Here is a 15691-nt window from a genome sequence, read left to right as displayed (position 1 = left end):
TTATAGTTATGTTAGTCCTGACTTGGTGGATAAGTGTAGTTTGAATAAAGAAGTGCATGTAGAATCTTGGTTAGTGTAGTTGGATACATGTACAAAGAAGTGAGTTCATCATTGGGTAAGAGCTTGTGCATTTGATTTGAATGATATGCCTACCACAACACATTTGAATGTATTGCCGTTGGGATCATACAATATGTTGTTGGGCATGGATTGGTTGTACCTTCATAGAACCAAGGTGGATTGTTATGACAAAGCCATTGAGTGCTTGAATGACAATGGGGAACTGAGAGTCTTATGTGGAAAGAAGAAAGCCACATTAGTTAGGATGGTGACAACTATGAAGGCAAATAATAGTCATAGAAAAGGGTGAGTGTTATTCGCAGTGCACATTTTTAGCAAAAAAGGTAAGGCAGTTGAGGATGCAGATGTTTTGAGTAGGTACCCAGTGCTACACCAGTTTCAAGATGCGTTTCCTGAATAGATTTCAGAGTTTCCACCTCACAGGGAAGTAAACTTTTCTATTGAATTAGTGCCAGGGGTAGCTCCAGCGTCAAAATCACCTTACAAGATGAGCACACCTTAGTTGGTAGAGTTGAAGTTGCAGTTGAAGGAAATGTTGGACAAGGGATACATTAGACCAAGTGTATCACTTTGGGGCACACTGGTATTTTTCGTAAAGAAGAAGGATGGTACTCTCAGATTATGCATTGACTATAGAAAGTTGAACAAAGTGACCATCAAGAATAGGTATCCATTGTCGAGGATTGATGACTCGTTCGATTAGTTGAAGGGAGAAACAATGTTCTCGAAGATTGATCTGAGATTCGGATACCACCAAGTATGCATCAAAGAGGAGGACATTTACAAGCCAAATTTTCGGACCGGGTATGGGCATTATGAGTTTTTTGTAGTTCCATTCGGTTTGACTAATGCTCCAACTACATTTATGTGCTTAATGAATAGTGTTTTGTGTATGTACTTGGATAAGTTTGTTGTGTTCATTGATGACATATTGGTATATTCTAAAAATGAGGAAGAGCATGTCGAGCATTTAGCAACAGTGTTGAGGTTGTTGAGAGAGCATCAGTTGTATGTTAAGCTCAACAAGTGCATTTTCTTTCAGACCGAGGTACATTACTTGGGACATATTGTTTCCATGGAGGGCATAAGAGTGGATCTAGAAAAGATAAGGGCCATCATGGAGTGGGTAGCTCCCAGGAATGTGGATGAGGTGAGGTCTTTCATGGGGTTGGCAGGATATTACAAGGGGTTCATTAAGAACTTCTTACAGATTGCTTATACTATTACATCATTGCAGAGGAAAGGTAAGAAGTTTGAATGGACAAAGGAGTGTGAGACCAATTTTGAGTAGCTTAAGTAGTTGTCGACACATGCACCAGTGTTACAGATTGTAGATCCGACTAAAGAGTGTAGTAGTATGTACAAATACTTGCAAGAGAGGACTTGGTGGAGTCCTTATGCAAGAAGGACATGTGGTATGTTATATGTCATGAAAACTAAACGAGCATGAGCGGAACTACCAGATACATGATCTTGAGTTAGCAATGATCATACATGCATTGAAGATGTGGAGGCACTATATTCTTGGCAGGAGGTTTGTGCTGATGAGTGATCACATTGGGTTGAGGTATTTGTTTGAACAACCGAATCTAAATGCCCGATAGGATAGATGGTTAGCCACGATTAGTGAGTTTGACTTCGAGATAAGGTACATCAAAGGAAAGGAGAATAGGGTGGAAGATGCTCTTAGTAGGTGGGTATAGGTAAATCACTTAGCAACTATTAGCTCCTATGGGATAGACTTACAAGATAGGATCTTGCAGGTAGGTCAGGAGGATGTCAAGTATATGGGGATTGTGCACAGGTTGCAACAGAGTACAGGTACAGGTACATGTAGAAGTAGTGTTATAGGTGCAGGTTCACATGATGTGGACTAGTGCCTTACAACATATGGATTGGTTAGATTTAGGGGAAGAATATATGTGCCAGATAGTAGTGAGCTCAAGAAGGTGATATTGAGGGAGTTTCACATGAAACCATATTCAAGTCACCCAGGCTACCAGAAGGCATTGAATCTGAAGAAGGATGTAGCAGAGTTTGTGGCTAGGTGTTTTGATTGTCAGCATGTGAAGGCAGATTGTAAGCATCTAGGTGGATTGCTACAGCCGATTGTGATTCCAGAATGGAAATGGGAGGTAATTTTCATGGAATTTATCACAAGTTTGCCGAGGAAAGTGAGACAACATGATTCCATCATGGTTCTTATGGATAGGTTGAAAAAGGTTGCACACTTCATTCCAATGAAGTCTACATTCTCTGCTAGAGATGTAGCACAAGTATTCATTCGAGATGTGGTCAGATTGCATGGAGTTCCAAAGAAGATTGTGTCAGACAAGGATGCAAAGTTCACTTCCAAGTTTTGGAAGGAGTTGTTTACAGGTTTGGGCATAGAGTTAACCTTCAGTACAACTTATCATCCACAGACAAATGGACATACTGAGAGGGTCAACAGGATATTGGAGGACATGTTGAGGATGTACGTGATGCATCAATAGTGAAAGTGAGAAGAGTATCTTCCACTGGTAGAGTTCACTTACAAAAATGGGTATCAGGAATATTTGAAGATGAGTCCATTTGAGGCATTATATGGGTGGATTTGAAATACTCCCATCAGTTGGAGCGATCCAATTAATAGGGTGTTGATTGGATCAGACATGTTGGAGGACATGGACTAGGGAATGCAGGTAATCAAGAAAAAAATTAAAGCAACACATGATAGGAAAAAGCGCTATGCATATCAAAACAAGTTGTTCAAGGAGTTCCAGGTTGGGGAACAAGTGTACTTGCACATAAAACCAAATAAGAGCTCCTTACATATTGGATCATGTGCCAAGATGGCACCATGGTTTTGTGGACCCTTCAATATTATTGAGAGGATTGGGCTAGCATCCTATCAACTTGCACTGCCTTCGACAATGAAATTCCATGATGTTTTCCATGTGTCATTACTTAAGAAGTACATTAAAGATGTTGATCATGTGATTGACTAGTCTATGTTGCAGGTGGATCCAGATGGAGAATTCCAGCTGAAGCCTCAGTGTATATTGTAGAAAAAGGTGCTCATGCTCCGGAACCGATAAATCGAGTAGGTTAAGGTGCAATGGAAGCACTTTGGGCTTGATGAAGCTACATGGGAGATGGAGGATCAGTGTATCCTTCATTGTTTACTGGTTGAGGCAAAGCAATTTTGGTATGGTGTTTTGGTATATGTCTTTGGTATATGTTTTGGTACATGTTTGGTGATGTTTTGGTATATGTACATATTTATATGGATGTAAATACCGCCATGAGATACGTTATAAAGCTCCAGTAAGTGATATGGGTGTCATGTCATTTATAGTTGTCATGCTTGTTTGCTTCTCAACAGGGTGATCATTATAAATACCGCATCGAGCTATGTTATAAAGCTCCATGAATAGTATGTTTTATTTTCAGCAGTTTTGCTGAGGTATGGGTGTGGTTGAACACCGAGGATGGTGTCCTCCAAGGGGGAGGGTTCTGTAACAGCCCTGGTGAAAATTCCATGTAATAAAATTTAATGAAGGCAAAAATAATAACCACGGTGGATGGGACACTTATTCCAAGCTAAATGTTGGGAAAAAAATCCCAGTGGGTGTTCATTTGGTTTATTATGGATAAGGAAATTGGCAAAGGAAAAGGATTTGGAAAGGCAAAATGACATTTTGGGCACATTTATTTATGAAATTAATGGAAATCAGTAGAAAAGGAAGGTGAGAGGTCATAGGTTGCATGTGAGGAGGAAATCGAAGGAAAATAATGGAAAAGGAAGAAAATAAAGGCCTAATGGATAAAAAGGCTTCTGAGGATCAGTTTGTAACCTTTTGTTAGCTCAATTTTGGAGCTCTCTCATTATTATCTCTCTCTCATTCTTGGTGATGAGCCTCGGTATTGCAGCAAGAATGCTGCAACTCCCAGGGCTACCAGCTTTACTTATCAACCCGGGGTTCGTACAAACTTGGAGGTGACAGTGCTATATGCACAAGTAGAAGTGAAGGTACTTCCTGTTGTCACTACTCATCTGGAAAGATACCCAGGGGTTCCAAGCCAGAATTTTATAGGGTCAGAAGAAGCTTGATTTTGATGGAAGAAGAGCAAATTTATTCTAAGGGGGAGCTACTCTACTGCAGTAATGAAGGAAACAACTTGTAATGCTAACTCACACCAGACCCTAGCTAACCAATTAAACAACTATGCTAAGCATAATTACTAGAATACCACTAATCTAATGCTAGTTATCAAAGTTACAGAAGTAAAAACATCAAAACTAGACTAAGGGGTAAGCAAAGGAAACTAAGCTAAGTTTGTGTTTAAGCAGAAGAGCAGTCGGAGGATGAAATTGGCGAAAGAAGGACGTGAGGGAGCAATAATGCATGAGAACCGTTGGATCAGGCAGGTGAAAGGTAAATGAATGGCTGAGATCGGATCACAGGAGGGTACATAAGTAGATGGGCGAACATGGTTTACTAATACGATGGACGGATGAGATTATATCACAAGGGCTAAGTCAAGAGATGGACAGACATGATTAATCAGCAGATGGACGACGGCGATTAGATCTCGGGCAAAAGAAACATGTGGAAATGGTAGCGGGTTGGCGGAGGTGGTAAGCTGTATTGCACGTGCCCACAAAACCATAAGCTGTATTTTGTAATTTCACGCGATTAGCCTCCCCAAGTAACACATAGCATGGGGAAACCACTCTTTTTGCATGCCCTCGAGCGGATAACGATCAGACAAAAATCCATGCAATATGGCGTGACAGCTGTTGGATCAGGGGAGGCTGATCAATGGTGGAGATCAGACAAGTTAGTTGGCGATCGGGTGAAGCGAAACCGTCAGATCAAGGGACAGATCGACGGTGGAGGTTAAAGTGGGAGAAGAAAACGTGCGGAAATGATGAAGTGGGTTTAGAGGGCGGTAAGCTATTTATCGCGCGCCCTCAAAGTTGTAAGTGGTTTTCTAGAATTTTACGTGATTAGCCTCCTCGGGTGACACGTAGCACAAGGAAACGCTCTTATTGTGTGCCTTCGGGCGGATAACGACTGGACATAAATCCACACGATATTGCGTGATAGACGTCAGATCCAACAAGGAAGATCGACGGTTGGGATTTAAAGTGCACAAAGTCAAATGCTAAAAGCTAATTCGGGCAGTGATTGGACAATTTTTTTTGTGAAAGGCGATCTATCGGTAAAAAATGTTTAAAAATGAATTATCAGCTTCCACTAAGCATTTCGTGCTGAAGGAGAATGAAATGGGAATGTGAGGGAGATCAAATGACAGGAAGAGAGTGAAGGAATAGGTGACCATGAAATGACTGAATGACCATGAAATGAACCAAGTAACAATGTAATGAACTAGTGACTACATTAAATGACAAACTTCATGCAAAACTGAAACTTTGTGTTTTTGGGGTGGTTGCAGGGTTTCTTCCTTATGTCATGGTCCCAAAGGGAGGAGGTGAGGTCGAGACACCTGTGGACAACCTTATGGATCTTTTCTTTGCTAACCTGCTAACTGAATGAAATCATAAATGATCTACTATGCACTACTGTAATGAGACTGCAACTATTTAAGCAGATGAACAGTTAAACAATAAACCTCTGGAATGGAAATGAACTACTTAAGCAGATGAACAGAAAACAGGAAACTATGCTACTTAACAATACAATAAATAGGAGCTTTGGATGCTAGGGTTGGGCCCTAACCCAAGAGCTTCAGCCCTCTGAGTTAACTCAGTGCTAGCTCAAAAAAAAACTCATATTCATTATAAAAGAACACTGTATTACATCAAAACTGTTACAAGTCTGCACTTGGACACAAAGTAGAGTAAAAAGTCTGAATACTTCTAATGCTTGCTAACTGACTAAAAAAATTGAGGTCCTAAGCCCTTCTATTTATACATCTGAAGTCTCCAACGAATTACTTCAAAATTAGTGAGGCACAACTCCAAACGCAATGATAAACTCGTGCTTTCACTTTCACTAGTTCGGCTGCCTTCTAGTAGGGAGGTTGCTTGTACTTTCACTTGCTTGGCTGCCTTCTAGTACTCTTGATTTGGCTTGTTTTCACTTTCACTTGCTTAGCTTCCTTTTAGGAGAGGGGTTGTTTGTACTTTCACCTAATGGATGGATATTTGAATGGAGGGGCAGTAAATGAGGAGGATTTACCTCCTGTAATTCCTCTCCCTTGTCCCCTCCGAGTTTTTACCAAGGTCTTTTACCATAGTTCCTTGCTTTTATATTTTATTCCTGCATTACATGCACATTAGATCACAAAGCAAAATATCCAACTCTAACTCATCTCATAAGCAAAATATAATCAAAAGTATGCAATAAGTTGTGAGAATAGTTGGTTTGACTAAGCTAGGAGGTGAATTAAGGCCAATTAAGGCCCATATAATTACTCAATGATGAGGCTCATCATCACCCCCCTACTGAAAGTGTTTCTCATCCTCTGAGCAACTTAGTGGCTCTGGTAGCCTCTCTAACATCCTATGCTTCTGTTGTGGTCTCTTCTTCTTGTTCATAGAAGCTTGCTTTCCTTTCTACTTCTTCCCACTGATATTCTCTGATCTTCAAGCTATGTGGCAGTGTTTTCCATCTCCTTATGTAGGCATGTATATTATCATTTCTTAGTAGCCTAAACATGTCCTCAAAATGTGAAATTGCTTGCTCTTGGGCAGCAAGATATCTAAGTGCCAGCTGAGGATCATTTGCAATTAGATTATTGGTGCAGATTAGGGCCATGGGATTTGATTGTTCAGCTACTTCTTTGTCCCTGAAGCCACTTAGCTCTTTTGCTTCTTACTTCTTTTTTTTTTGTTTTGTTTCAATGCCTTCTTCCTCTTCTGTTTCAGCATCATGTTCCTTTCTATTAGTGTCTTCTTCATCATGTGCCTCTGTATTGGTTTCTTCCTTATCCACCTCATCCTTATCTAGCTTTTTATCTTCTTCTTCTTGTTTTGCCTCCTCCTCACTGACAGAAGGACTAACACCATAGATGAAGGTTCTGATGTCATCCTCTGTTGGTAAGTCATTAAAGACTGTCCATGTTATAGGGATCCTGGGGTTTAGGAGGGCATCCTCAATGAGGATTCTGATCAACCCATGGTGAGCCAATGGTTGGGAATTTCCTTTCTTTACTTTGCTGCTGGAGTCCATGAGTGATTGCATCAGAAAATAAGGTATGCTGAATCTTTGGTGAACTGGTGTTTCTACCCCAAATCTTATTTCTTCAAGCATTATAAAATGGTATCCATAAACAATATTGTATCTACTCTCACATGAGATATACTTGACGAGCATCTTGCTTTTGAGGCTTGAAGAGGAAATAAGCAAATTCTTGAGAAAACAGAGTTTCCTGTGTATGTAATCCATAAGCCTTTTTTTATAAAGGAAATTGGCCACCTTTTTACCTCTTAACCTTTACAAATTTTGATCAAATGATGCATATGAGTGAGTGAGCAGGATACTTGCTTGTGGCCTTAATGCCACGCTATAGTTGTCAAAGATCAAAGGTGCTGCTTATGGTCATTATTCTTAATCCTCTACTGTCTGTTGATGGTTTCTTGATTGCAGATTTGATGCTGGTGTTGCTCCTGAATGGTCATCTTTCTTCCTCTTCTATTGTCTGCTGATGGTGTCCGTGATTGCAGATTTGATGCTGCTGAATGGACAGAGGGAGTAGGAGTGTGTGTGAAGGCAGGAATGATGGTAATGGATGAGGTGAGGGGTTAGATCATGTCTAGAATGAATTTTGGGGATCTAACCAATCTACTAGTTAGGGGATCCTGTAGAAAACACAATTTTCACCTGAATTGGAGCAATGAAGTGAAAAACAATGGAATTTATGGAGGGATGCATGGTAAGGAGTGGAGGAGATGAACATATGTGAGGTAGGGCTCCCTTTGGATCTTCTCTTTGCTCCCTGATTGTATTTTTCATCGTCCTACAAATAACAAATTTTTTTTTTTCTCTTATTATAGATATATATATATATATATATATATATATATATATATATATATATTAAAAAACACCTAGGCTACCTCAGAGAGGTTTTCACCCTAGATATTTGCCCTGGGCACCTCAAGGAAGGTTTTCACCCAGGGATCTTCTTTTTCTTTCCATTTTTCTCATCCTTGGGCTGCCCCATGGAGGTTTTCAACCCAAAGATGGGACTCAGGCACCTCATGGAGGTTTTCACCTGAATCCTTATTCTGTTTTCTTTCTTTTTCAATGACCTGATGAGGGAGGAGCTGAAACTTGCTCCACCATCATCACTGTCTTATTGATACTATCAATGAACTCTTGTTTAGATAAAGGCCTCTTGTACATTTTCAATTTGTGTCCATTAACTAGTAATGGAATGGCTTCTTCATCTATAGTTTTGATCTGTACTGAACCATTGTCATGGAATCTTTCCACCACATAAGGTCCGAGCCATCTTGTCCTTAGCTTGCCCTTGAAGTCTTTATACCTGGAGTCATATAACAATGCCCAGTATCCTTCTTGAAATTGCTTCTCCTTAATATGCTTGTCATGCCAAATTTTCCTCTGAAGCTGAACTATCTCTGTATGGAGGAGGGCCTACATTTTGAATTCATCCAAGCCATTCAAATGGAACAATCTTTCTTTTTGTGCCTGAATGAGATCCAAATCTAGTTGGGCTACCATCCTCAATGTATTATATTCAAATTCAATGGACAACAAAGCCTTTTTCCCATAGACCAGCTCATAGGGTGTAAATCCAGTGGTGGTCTTCCATGTCGTATTATAGGCCCAGGTGGCCTCAACTAGTCTTTCTGCCCAATCCTTTTTGCTGCTATTCACTACCTTGGTTAGGATGTTCTCCAGTGCTCTGTTGGTCACCTCCACTTGCCCATTAGCTTGTGGATGATAAGGAGTGGAGGTCCTATGCTTGATTTTGTGATGCTTGAGCAATTCTTTAATCATGTTGGAGGTAAAATGGCTGGCTTGGTCTGTGACTAGCTCTCTAGGGTACCCAAATTTGTAGAATATATTCTCCCTTAGGAACTCAACCACCTTTTCTTCTGTTGCTGCCTTAATTGCCTTGGTTTCAGCCCACTTAGTCAAGTAATCAGTGCACACAATAATGTGTTGTTTTTGCTTTGAAGGAGGATTGATAGGCCCAATGAAGTCCATGCCCCACTTGTCAAATGGCTCGAAAGTCACTTGAGGTTGTAGGGGAATTTCATCTCTTGGAGTAGGCTTTCCCATCCTCTGGCACCGATCACACTGACTAATGTACTTCCTCACATCCTGATGAAGAGTAGGCCAATAATAGTCTGCTTGCAACACTTTGAATGCTGTACTCTTTGTTGCAAAGTGATCTCCACAAGGCCCATCATGACAGGTCAGAAGGATGTCAAAGGCTTCCTCTTCCCTTACACATCTTCTCAAGATTTGATCTGGGACAAGTTTGAATATATTTCCCCCAATGTAGGTGAAGGGGGAACTTTTCCTATTTATCTTGCTCTTTTCTATGAAGGGTAGGTTTGGTGGGAACTGTGCTGATACCAAATAGTTTGCTATATCAACAAACCATGGGGAGATAATTGAAATTGAAAACAAATGCTCGCCTGGTAACTGATCATCCACCATTCCTTCTTCACCTGCAGGCAGATTCATCCTAGATAGAAAGTCAACAAAAACATTCTCCTTACCAGGCTTATCAACAATAGCTAGATTAAACTGCTGCAATAAAAGTAACCATCTTATGATTCTAGCATTTACATCTGGTTTGTTCATTAAATATTTAATTGCAACATGATCAGTATGCACAAATGTCTGATAGCTTGTAATGTAATGCCTAAACTTGTTCAATGAATGCACAACAGCCAGGAGTTCTTTTTCGGTCACAGTATAATTTAACTCAGCCTTTGATAGGTTTTTACTGGTAAAATAGATGGCATAAGGCAATTTCTCCTCTACCTGACCTAAGGCTGCTCCTATGGCTTTATGTGAGGCATCAACATGGATATGAAAAGGGAGGGCCCAGTTTGGGCCTCTAAGGATTGGTGTAGTGGTTAATTTACCCTTTAGAATGTCTAGGGCCTCTTGACAGCTCTTTGACCATATAAATTCAGAATCTTTGGCCAACAATCCAAACAAAGGAGAGGCTAACTTGCTGAAGTCATTTATGAACCTTTTGTAGTATCCATCTAACCCCAAGAAACTCCTGACATCTCTCTACTTTTGTGGAGGTGGGACCCTTTGGATGATGGCTATTTTGTTTGGGTCCACTTGCAGTCCTTGCTGAGATATGGAATGACCTAGCACAGTCCCTTCAGTCATTAAGAATTCACATTTTTTTGGACTGAGAGACAGGTTCATTTCAATGCATTTGCGTAATACTTTGCCTAGGTTAGTCAAGGCTTCTTGGAAATCACAACCATAAGGTGTAAAATCATCCATATAGATTTCCACAACGTCATGCACTAGTTCAACAAAAATACTCAAGACTGCTCTCTGGAAAGTGGTAGGAGCATTGCATAAGCCAAAAGGAAGGACCCTATAGGAAAAAGTACCCCAAGGATAGGTGAATGTGGTTTTATCCTGGTCTTCTGGGTAGATTTGGATTTGGTTGTACCCACTGAATCCATCTAGGAAAGAAAAGAACTTCTTCCCTGCCAGGCCATCTAGCACTTGGTCAATGAAGGGTAGGGGAAAATGATCCTTCTTTGTGGCTTTGTTCAACTCCCTATAATCGACACAAATCCTCCACTTACCATTCTTCTTGGGAACTAACACTAAAGGAGAGACCCACTCATTATCAGAGATAGGGTAAATGAACCCTGCATCTAACAGTTTTTGCAGTTCTTCTTTGACGATGTCTTTAAGGGCTGGATTCATTCTCCTTTGTGGTTTCCTGACTGGCTTGCAACCTTCCTTGATGTATATGTGGTGAGTACACACTGAGGGGTGTACTCCCTTCATTTCCTTATAGCTCCAAGCGAAGGCTTCTAATTTCTCTTCCAACAATTTGCATAGTTGTTCCTCTTCTAAAGTAAAAAGAGATGGATTAATCTTCAAGGTTTTCTCTGGGCCAAATTATATTTTTTTGACTCAGAGTGGGTTGGAATCGGCCAAGCATAAGTCAATTTGATGATTGTTTAGTGTTTCCTTTACTTCTTCTTCTAAGGGTAATGAACTAGGAGTTGGAATTTGGAGCAGGTGTTCAATTAAGTCATCCTCCTCTTGTTGTCATCCTCCTATGATTGTTTCGATCGCATAAAGTTGGGTAGAATAAATCTCATCTTCTTCCTCCTCCTCCAACCATAAAGGTAAATCATGTTCTAGGGAGGGTTGAGCAGGAGGGTATAAGACTAACTGTTTAGACATATGCCCATTCTTGATGGTCATATTCCTAGCTCTACAGCTAATGTAGGCATTAGCTGTGGCCAACCATGGCCTCCCAAGGATGAGAGGGTAACCAGTAAGCTTAGCCTTAGGCTGGAGAACTAGGAAATCTACAGGGTACTCCCAGGAATCAATGGAGACCATCACATCCTCCACAATTCCCTCAGGGGTGACTGTGGAATGGTCTGCAAGCTGCAACATTGTTGTGGTCTTCCTTAATGACCCTTGGAGGTTAAGCTTGAGCATGGTGTCCTTGGTCATCACATTAATGGTAGCCCCAAGATCAATCAGAGTGTGTGGGACAATGGTGCCATTGATGTGCACATCAACTATAGGGCTTCCAGGGTCTAAGTATTTTGGACATATTACCTGCCCCAGCATTAAGTCAGATAACTGCCCAATGACATTAATGGTAGGGGCATCCCTTTTTCTTCTTCCTGGATGCTTAAATCACTTCTCCTTAATCAATTTATTGTAAATAGGAACATCTTTGATTGCCTGGAGAAGGGGGATCTTTACACATAGGTTTTTCAATTCTCCCAAAAGTTCAGTTTCTTCTGGGGTAGGTTGGAGTGGTTGGGCTAATCTTTCAGGAAAGGGTGGATTTTCTTTAAGGTTGATTTCCTCTCTTTCTTCCTCAACCTCCTTATGTGGAGAGGGAGGTTGGTTATCTGGGATAATTCTCCCAGATCTTAGGTTGATCTCCTAGATTTCTACAGCATAAGTTGGGTATGATGTCTCTCCACCGTATCCTTGTTGAGCCTACCTATTGTTTGGGTTTGGATTTGGCTGGGCAGGCATCTAGGGTTGCCTAGGTGGAGCAGAGTGCAGGAGTTGTGGTTGGGTAGGTGGTGGAGGCAATAGGGCTGGAACATTGTTGACTTGGGGCCTCCACCCCTGGGGTGGGGTATTCCACTAGTGTTGTGGCTGAATGTAAGGTTGAAATGACTGGCTGGCTGGCTGGGAATGATACTGAGGTGCATAGGACCAAGGAGGGGGTGTAGACCAGGAAGGTTGAGTAGGGGGTCCCCAAGAAGGTATAATTGTGGTTTGGTTGGGTTTGTAATATGCATGGGATGATCCTTGCATACCCTGCTGGTATGGTCTAGGCCCAGGAGGTCTCCTTTGGTTGATGTAGCAAAGTTGCTTAGTGACCCCTTCAGCTCCTTGATATACAACTTTGAGTCCAGGTAAAGAAGGGCACTTGTCTGTGGAGTGGTTTTCTTCACAGACTGAGAAAATCTCAATACAGTTCAATGGGAATTCATTCCTAGGATGCCTCCTAGTGCATCTAGGACAAAAGATGGCCAAGGCTCTCTCTGCTTCCTCTTGCTTCCTTTTGATATTCATGGAATCCAATTGCAAGGCAAGGGTTTGCAACATCTCACTTTTGAAGTCCTCCAACATATTTCCAATTTCACCCTTGATGGATGAGTTGGAAGATGATGTATTAGCCATAGGTTGACTACTCCTACCCTTTTTCCTGGTTGCCCTAGAATGGTTTCTAAAGACAGTATTGATATCCTCATAGGGTAGTTGGTAGATATCTCCTCTTGCTAACAAATTAAGGGTATCTAGGATATCCTCCCTTACTCCTCTAAGAAGGACTAGCTTTAGTGACTCAGGGTCAAGTGTGCACTTGGCCCTTTTGTAACTGAGCTGGAATCTTTCTTCAAAGTCTTTTAAGGATTCATCCTGGCCTATGGTCATCCTAAAAATCTCTTCTTTAGTGCCTTTTGAGCTACAATAGTCTCTATATTTGTTGTTAAAGGCCTGCTGCATCTAAGCCCAAGTTATGATGCTATCTCCAGGTAAACCCATGAACCAGCGCAATGCTGCACCCTTGAGGGTAGATGGAAATAGTTTTAACTTTTTCTCATCCTCTGTATAGTCATAAGTTCGACGTATAACATCAAACTCAAACAGGAAAGTTTCAGGGTCCTTTGTGGTCAAGCCATGGAAATGAGGTAGAGTAGAGGGGCTTATATTCTTCATTTTAGTGTCCCCATTGGTTTCCCTAATGGGGAAGGCACTGTCAATTCTATCTCTATTTCCTTTGTCATCTTGGTTTTCAGCCATTGGTTCAGTAGGAATGGGTTCTTCCTCTTCTTCTCCCCCTATAGGTTCCTCAAATAGGTAAGGTTGCTCTCCTAAAGGGTCTTCCAATTCACTTTCAGTGAAGAAGAAAGAAGGTTGACTGTTGGATGCAGTGGGGTTATTTGACAAGAATTTTCCTGAATTATCCCTATTCCTACGAGGCATGAAAGGAAATGTTTTTGGCTTTTTGTAAGATTTTTCTTTAAAGCTAGAAAGTACTCCGCAGAAAGGAAATTAATGATTGAATGAAAACCACAAACAAAAAAGAAACTACCCGCTGAATTGAAATTGCTGAATGAAAGACTACTGAAAAAAAGAAAACTACTTGCAGAATGAAATTGCTTAATTGAATGAAAAACTACTAACAAGAAGGAAACTACTTGCAGAATGGAAAGGAAAGCAGATAAATGACAAATGAAAGAAAGAAACTAGATTACTTTTGCAGAAATAAACTAATGGAAGAAAATTGAAGACTAGAAGTAGAAGAAAAGAAAGTTAGAGACTAGAAATAGAAGAAGGAGCAGTAATCACTCCTACTCTGACACCTCCCCGGCAACGGCGCCAAAAAGTGATGAGCCTAGGTATTGCAGCAAGAATGCTGCAACTCCCAGGGCTACCATCTTTACTTATCAACATGGGGTTTTTATAAACTTGGAGGTGACAGTGCTATATGCACAAGTAGAAGTGAAGACACTGCCTGTTGTCACTGCTCATTTGGCAAGAGACCCCAGGGGTTCCAAGCCAGACTTCTATAGGGTCAGAAGAAGCTTGATTTTGATGGAAGAAGAGAAAATTTATTCTAAGGGGGAGCTACTCTACTGCAGTAATGAAGGAAACAACTTGTAATGCTAACTCACACCAGACCCTAGCTAACCAATTAAACAACTATGCTAAGCAGAATTACTAGAACAACACTAATCTAATGCTAATTATCTAAGTTACAGAAGTAAAAGCATCAAAACTAGACTAAGGGGTAAGCAAAGGAAACTAAGCTAAGTTTGTGTTTAAGTGGAAGAGCAGTCGGAGGATGAAATTGGTGAAAGAAGGACGTGAGGGAGCAACAACGCATGAGAACCGTTGGATCAGGCGGGTGAAAGGTAAATGAACAGCTGAGATCGGATCACAGGAGGGTACGTAGGTAGATGTGTGAATAGGGTTAACTAACAGGATGGACGACTAAGATTATATTGCGGGGTCTAAGTGAAGAGATGAACATATAGGATTAATCGGCAGAGGGATGTCGAAGATTAGATCATGGGCAAAAGAAACGTGCAGAAATGGTAGCAGGTTGGCGGAGGTGGTAAGCTATATTTCGTGTGCCCTCAAAACCATAAGCTGTATTTTGAAATTTCATGCAATTAACCTCCCTGGGTGACACGTAGCAAGGGGAAATCACTCTTTTCGTGTGCCCTCAGGCGGATAATGATCGGAAAAAAATCCACGCGATATGGCGCGACAACCGTTAGATCAGGCGAGGTTGATCAACGATGGAGATCGGCTAAGCTAGTTGGCGATCGGGTGAAGCGACAACCGTCGGATTAAGGGACAAATCAATGGTGGAGATTAAAGTGGGATAAGAAAACATGCAAAAATGACGAAGCATGTTTAGAGGGCGGTACACTGTTTATCGCGCGCTCTCAACGCTGTAAGTGGTTTTCTAGAATTTTACGTGATTAGCCTTCTTGGGCTACACGTAGCATAGGGAAACTGCTCTTATCGCGTGCCTTCAGGAGGATAATGACTGGACAAAAATCCACGCGATATTGCACGATAGCCATTGGATCCGACAAGGCAGATCGACGGTTGGGATTTAAAGTGCAAAAAATCAAACGCTAAAAGCAAATTCGGACAGTGATTGGTTGGTTTTTCTTGTGAAAGGCGATCTACCGGTAAAAACCATTTAAACATGAATTATCAGCTTCCGCTAAGCGTTTCGTGCTGAAGGAGAATGAAATGGGAATGTGAGGGAGATCAAATGACAGGAAGAGAGTGAAGGAACAGGTGACCATGAAATGATTGAATGACCATGAAATGAACCAAGTAATAATGTAATGAATTAGTGACTGCATTAAACGACAAAATTCATGCAAAACTGAATTTCTGTGTTT

Source organism: Pinus tabuliformis, chromosome 1_2, assembly GCF_031772625.1.
Source record: "Pinus tabuliformis cultivar Carrire ecotype Pingquan chromosome 1_2, CPIR1, whole genome shotgun sequence".
NCBI lineage: Eukaryota > Viridiplantae > Streptophyta > Pinopsida > Pinales > Pinaceae > Pinus > Pinus tabuliformis.
The sequence above is the reverse complement of the archived record's forward strand: the minus strand, read 5'-3'. Positions refer to the sequence as shown.